Source organism: Amblyomma americanum, chromosome 5 (assembly GCF_052857255.1).
Source record: "Amblyomma americanum isolate KBUSLIRL-KWMA chromosome 5, ASM5285725v1, whole genome shotgun sequence".
Taxonomy (NCBI): domain Eukaryota; kingdom Metazoa; phylum Arthropoda; class Arachnida; order Ixodida; family Ixodidae; genus Amblyomma; species Amblyomma americanum.
The window spans coordinates 201,473,676-201,480,652 of NC_135501.1; the positions used below are offsets into that span (position 1 = coordinate 201,473,676).

General features: G+C 49.1%; 1 protein-coding gene across 1 annotated transcript in view; it reads right to left on the reverse strand.

Annotated features, from left to right (window-relative positions):
- Positions 1-5,462, reverse strand: part of LOC144133418 (beta-1,4-glucuronyltransferase 1-like) — a 271,081-nt gene extending 265,619 nt beyond the window's left edge. Inside the window, exon 1 of the mRNA XM_077666507.1 lies at positions 5,274-5,462. The gene's annotated coding sequence lies outside the window, so the exon portion shown is untranslated. The remainder of the gene's footprint in view (positions 1-5,273) is intronic.
- Positions 5,463-6,977: the final 1,515 nt, after the last annotated feature.

Genomic DNA, 6,977 nt, shown 5'->3' on the forward strand with positions numbered 1-6,977 from the left:
AAACGCTAAGGCGCCCGTGTGCTGTGCGATGTCAGTGCACGTTAAAGATCCCCAGGTGGTCGAAATTATTCCGGAGCCCTCCACTACGGCACCTCCTTTTTCCTTTCTTCTTTCACTCCCTCCCTTATCCCTTCCCTAACGGCGCGGTTCAGGTGTCCAACGATATATGAGACAGATACTGCGCCATTTCCTTTCTCCATAAAACCAATTATTATTATTATTATTATTATTATTATTATTATTATTATTATTATTATTATTATTATTATTATTATTATTATTATTATTATTATTATTATAACTGGATCCCTGGGTCAGTAGACGCCTCAATCGCGCTTTGAGGCACGTGGCCGTGGCGAGAGAGAGAGAGAGAGGTGTGGGCTGCATGCATCAGCGATGATAACGTTGTGGCAGACACTCGCCATTGCAGCAATAGGCCGCAGCGTTCATTGGGTGGCCAACTTTTCGCGATCAACCATTAACTGCCAGGGTGGCACGGTGAGCGCGCTGCCTATCCAGTGTGTGGAACGCATTGAACATTACAGACGTCAAGACGCGATTGTAGTCGCGCGATACAGCACACCTGTCGCTCACTAACCACCGGCAATTTTTTTTTCAAAACTTCGTGCATAAGGATGTCTGCATTCCAGAAAAAACGCACAATATGTATATCACAAGTGGATCGCACCACCCCAAGGAAATACCGCAACAGCCAGCCAACCAACCACCCTCCTCATACTTCTCTGATATCCAGTAAAACACACGACAGAGCACTCGCTGATATCGCAGCGTTTGCTTAGAATACGAAAAAGGCCTTTAAATAGAGTGACAGACATTAGCAGGCTTATAGTATAATACAAATCTCGAAAAGTTCTTAACGTAAAAACTGCCCTGCAGCGCGTAAAATACAGCATTCTCGTATTTCGCCGCTGCAAAGTTCCAGGTGCGAGCACGAGACGACCATCGGAAATGAAAATTGGTTGTTGGGGAAAGGAAATGGCGCAGTATCTGTCTCACATCTCGGCTGACACCTCAACCGCGCCGTGAAGGAAGGGATGAATGAGGGTGTGAAAGAAGAAAGGAAGAAAGAGGTGCCGTAGTGGAGGGCTCCGGAATAATTCCGACCACGTGGGGATCTTTAACGTGCACTGACATCGTACAGCACACGGGCGCCTTTTTGTGTTTCACCTATATCGGAACGCGGCCGCCGCGGTCGGGTCCGAACCCGGGTATACTCCGGCTCAGTAGCCGAGCGCCCTACCCACTGAGCCACCAAAGCGGCTAGGCTAAAATTAAAAATTGGTTTTTGAGGAAAGGAAACGGCGCAGTAAATTGTCTCACATATCTCTGTGGACAAACGAACCGCGCCGTAAGGGAAGGGAGGAAGGTGGGAGTGAAGGAAGAACTACGTACCCGCCGCGGTGGCCAAGGTTAAGGCGCTCATCTACGGAACCGGGGTACCCGGGTTAAAACCCTTCCACATTTCGTGGGGATGTGGGGCCAAACCAAACACTGTACAGATGGAAAACACGTCTTTTGAGCGGTGGGAGGCGCTGCTGACCACCGATAACCTGGAGGACCAACGGGCCCTCATAAAACCGATCCGCAGGGCAGCTCAACCCAGAGGAGCCCTGGAATGAGGGCCCCACCCATAAGCTCGCCCAACTCCCCTTCACTTCACTTAATAATAATAATTGGCTTTTGGGGGGGAAAGGAAATGGCGCAGTATGTCTCATATATCGTTGGACACCTGAACCGCGCCGTAAGGGCAGGGATAAAGGAGGGAGTGAAAGGAGAAAGGAAGAAGAGGTGCCGTAGTGGAGGGCTCCGGAATAATTTCGACCACCTGGGGATCATTAACGTGCACTGACATCGCACAGCACACGGGCGCCTTAACGTTTTTCCTCCATAAGAATGCATCCGCCGCGGTCGGGTTCGAACCCGTGAACTCCGGATCAGTAGCCGAGCGCCCTACCCTTTGAGCCACCGCGGCGGGAGTTTAGCACTCTTCATATGCCGACTACGGTGTTTTTACGCGTACACGAACGAACGCAATAAATAATTTTCCTCAAGACAGTGAGGCCAGTAGCGCGTCCTTCGACACACTCGTGCGGAGAGACTTTGTCCCTCGCAATAATGTCGTTCATTTTTCTGACTTTCTGGCGTAATGTACACGTCATCAAAAAGGGAAAAAAAAAGTGCAATCTCCTGATTCTTCCAGTACTCATCCTGACAAATGACGGTATAGTTCGATGTTACAATTTCTAGCCATTGTAACACTTTGTGCAACATTTTGCGCGCCTGTAAACAGAAACAACCGTCGGTGGCTTGAACTGAAAGACCTTGCGAAATGGCTTTCTTGAGGCCTGAATGGACTATTTAGGTGGGAAACATTTTTTTTTTCCAAAGAGGAATGGCAGAGGTGCTTGAAAGAAAATGACTCTGGCTATTTGATATTTATTTGATTATGTTTCTCGGTATTATTGTGTTTAACGTCTCAAAGCGACAGGGGCTATGAAGGACGCCGTAGTGGAGAACTCCGGGCAATTTCGACCACCTGTGCTGCACAGTGCACGAGCCTCTAGCATTTCGCCTCCAACGAAATGCGACCGCCGCGGAGGGGATAGAAACCGCGTTTTTCGGGTTATCCTCCCTTCCTGTCCCCTCATCACTTTCATTTAATTTCTCCATTCTGCCTGCTATCCTTTATTTGCGCTGCTTCAGATCAGGTGCTTCAGTATCGATGGCAGATGCCGGGGCTAGAAGAAGGCAGAGTCCACGCTGCGAAAGGCTGTTTGACAGGCAGAGTCGCTGCCACCATGTCGATTCTTGAGAGATTGTCCAATCTAACACCTAGGCGCCAGATTCAAATTATCTGGGCGTCTGCGCACTCGTCCCACCCGGGGAACGAAGCAGCCCACAATTTTGCAAGAGGATTCGTCAACCGGGCTGTGGCCTGCCCAAGCCTGAGGTGCCCTTCCGAAACTGCTTACGGAAGGGCACATCACAAGGAGTAACACGTACCGTTCATCATCTTAGGGTCATGGTGGCACGTCAAATTGCAGGGTTGCGTCTGACCTTGAATCCGAGCATCAAAAAAAAGTCTGGTATTGGCAATGCACATGGCCCGTTTCGGTCCTCGTTACACGCAAAAATCGACTTGCTAATGGCTCCGTTTAAGGTAATTTTGTACCCCAGATTCGGTTTCCGCCAGAAAGCGCGTACCCTACTAACCGTGAGAACAAAACCGTTTCATCCCACTTCTAACGCTAAGGCGCCCGTGTGCTGTGCGATGTCAGTACACGTTAAAGATCCCCAGGTGGTCGAAATTATTCCGGAGCCCTCCACTACGGCACCTCTCATATGGAAGAGGTATTTCACTTTCAGTGGGAGTAGTAAGGCTGATGATGATTATGAAATGCCTCCTTATTACATACAGTTATTGCGTCACAACTACAACACATTTTACCTGAATAAAAAGTCAGTCATTTCTAACACGATCTACGCGTTCAAATCGCGCCAGGACAAGACCCGCCAAGCGCGGTAGGGGGCAACAACCGCCAGCAAAGTTTTAGGCCGTAAAAATAGCAGCCGCCGCATTGTGCAAGCATAGTTTTTACCGAGTTAATAATAATGTTCCGCTAAGAACAGCAATGCGTTAATGAAACATAAAATAATCGCGGACAATTGTAACAGCTGGAACGGTATTTTAATGCCTAGACGGGACAATGTATCACGACGATTGTCACAGCCGACCAACGTCCGTACGTCTCTAGTGTACGAGAGTGTTCAGTTAACAGAACTAAACGTAGTGTTTCAATGCACATGCAGGGCACTGCACCTAGCTGTAGTGACCGACATTCATTTGGGTCACAACGCGTAGCGGTAAATGAGTCTACATGAGCTCAGCCCTTATTGATCACTGCATTCATGAATCATACAGCTCATTCAATCACATCGATGCAGCACGCCGGTGAGCTATTGACTCGGAAAGAGGCTGTACAGACGAGCGCCTCGATCTCCGATACACCACCGAAGCTCGAACGGTCCACGGAAGAGCAAAAAGGCTCCGCATCGAGGCCGCGATGACCACGTAAGAACAGGAAGGCCGTGAAAAGGCAAGCCGCAACGGTGCTATATTTACGCCGGGTCGAAAAGGCAGGAGCACAAGCGCTTTTGTGTGTGTGTGTGACGTTAATCCGTCCTCGGGCGATTATTTATACCTCAACGCCGGCAGCGTCGGACCTTCACCCTTATTCTGCCACGAAAAACCAGCTCCACGACGTCGGTGCGAGAGATGTTTATAAGGCAGTTCGGTGCAATCTTCCGTAACCGTCGCTGGACTGAAAGGTTTCGATCAGTTGACTCCACAGCGCTGGATCTACGAACTGCACAGCGATACAGCATCGAACGTCGGTGCTACAGCACCAACGTTTGTAACTCCGCTTTACCCCCGAACAGCGCAGCGGCTAACAACCCAACAGCTTGCACGCGCAGAAATGAAGTTTGAAAGGAGCCCAGCTTTAGAACGATGTTTTGCTTTACACAAACGCGTCGACAGAGTGATCACGGGATTAACCGCCACAGAAATATGCACCCTAAAGAAATCACTACGTTGCTCTCAGTCTCATTATTTGGTAAATATCCAACGGCTAAGTGATTTAATTCACGGACCATCGGCTATCAAGCAGTTAAAAAAGGAAAAGGCGTGATGGGGGTCCGTAATCAACACAAACTCCGCGCGAGTGATGCGTTTCCCTGGATCACCCGACTCATGATTCATTTAAACGGAGCAGCTTGAGCGCCGAAGAATTCAAACTAAGCAGAACAGAGCTGTTCAGCGTTGTTTTCACACGTGAACACGCGTAACAGCGGCAACGATCGACGATGCCGGTCGCCGACACCTTGCGAGAGTTTGTACCGAGCTTACAAAGCGCCGGAACGTTTCCCCGAACACTGAACACACGCTGAGCTTTTCGATCGCGCTGGAACGCCCTCGCTCATTGTCAGGCGACCTCGGCGGTGTAAGACGAGGCGGCGAACGCCTCAGACGAGCAGCTGTAGCGACCTGTCAACAGCAACAACACTCAGGCGCGCGCGCGCACATGGTCGGACCGCCACAGCAGCACGCGCCAGTGTGCTGTTGCCAGGAGCCCCGCCTCCCACCACACGGTCCGTCCGAAACACGTACCGTACCGTTAGTTCGGCGGCGTTAGGCTTAAAAGGAAGCCCGCAACGGCCCTACTCGATGCGGCATGGGACTCCGGACTCACCGGTACGCGCGATAGGTGCTCACAGCCGGTGGCCGCAGGCCGTCCGTGACCCAGTGCGACGCGTCCGGACGCACCGAAAACAACACCGGCGAGGAGCAGCCATCGTAATCCACTAGCGACACCGCCGCCGCGCGCACCGCATCATCCACAATGCACGTCCGTCCGGCGAGCGGCGCGAGCTCGGCGCACGCCGGGCATTTCTTTTCTTTTTCTTTTGTTTGCTCTCTCTCTCTTTCCTCCACACTACTGAAAGGAGGCCGGCTCCTTTCTCTCGTTTGTTCTTCCTCTCTTCCTCCGCGTCTAGACTTCTGCGTTTGAGAGTAGCCGCATTAAAACACTTGCTTCGAGAGTATGTCAATTCGATCCAATCCTGTGGCTCGACTCGACTTTCAGAAGACGCGGCAAATACGAAAGTGGCGCGATGTTGATTTCAGGGTTCACGTTCCCGTTGTGGTTATTTGAATGTTTTATTTCTCTTGTTTGTCCATTACTTAGGCATTTAAAGAACGTTTGAAAAAGAATAAGAAAAACTAAGACATGGCAGATCAGAGTGTGTTGGTCCACTTTATGAGTGCGCTGTCCCAGACGGTCGCCAAGTTTGGCTGGCGATCTATCGACATGACGGGTGCTGATAACGACAATTACATGATCGTCAGCGCATGAAGTGCTGTAAACAATTTTTCTTACCTGATTGGACCTTAAGATGCAGGCTCAAGTCTCTCATTTCGTGCATGATTTTGTAACCTCCGGCTCCTGTCCCACCCTGGTTCGTACGACTGTATGAGATCGTATACGGGGCCAACAGCGACAGCTACCAGCAGGCTCAGGAGTGAGCGAAGATGCCTGTTGTGTCTTACCTGGAAAAAGACAAGGTTCCAACAGTGTCCTAGCTGTAAGACGATTTCACCTTTCCTAGCAATTCCCAATAGGTAGCTTCCTGACCGATGTAGCCAGGTTTTCAGTCACATTGCTGGTCGCCGGTTCGAAACAAATTAGCCATTTTTATCACCTTTTCTTTCTGTCGCCCCCGAGTTGATGGCTTTAAAAACACAGCACGAAATTTTATTTTACGTAGGTACGTCGTAAACGCCATCGAGACACAATCACGTTTATGATTAGGCTCTCCTTAGAGGTCTACGGAGGCTGGCACAGTTTAATTCTCCCACTGTAACCATCAAGCAGCCGGGAAGTAATATTTAATACTCTTTTATTTACTTTATTTTATTTAATACACTTTTTATTTCTGGTGTACCAGAATCATTCCAACTCTCCGTGTAACCATCTCTCGCGACGTTGTCGGTGTTTCTCGTGTCAGCTCCTACTCACGGAGTTACTTCTGAGTTCAGTACGGTCAGGACAGTACGGGAACAATTTCTCACATGTGGGGCATGCTAATTAAGAGACACAAGCGGCAAGTTTACTTGGACTATAGTGTGGTCCTAAGCTAGATGCTATATTTATTTATTTATTTATTTATTTATTTATTTATTTATTTATTTATTTATTTATTTATTTGAGTACCCTAAGGGCCCATTAGGGCATTACATAGGGGGGGGGGGGGGGGGGGGGGGACGAAAAAGTTCAAGCATGAGTGAAATCTGTACAATGTAAATATATGAAGGCATTAGGAACCATAAAAAACATCTAGCAGAAGCAAACAAAGAAAGAAAGAAAGGAAAGAGTAACGAAGTTTATACAATGTTT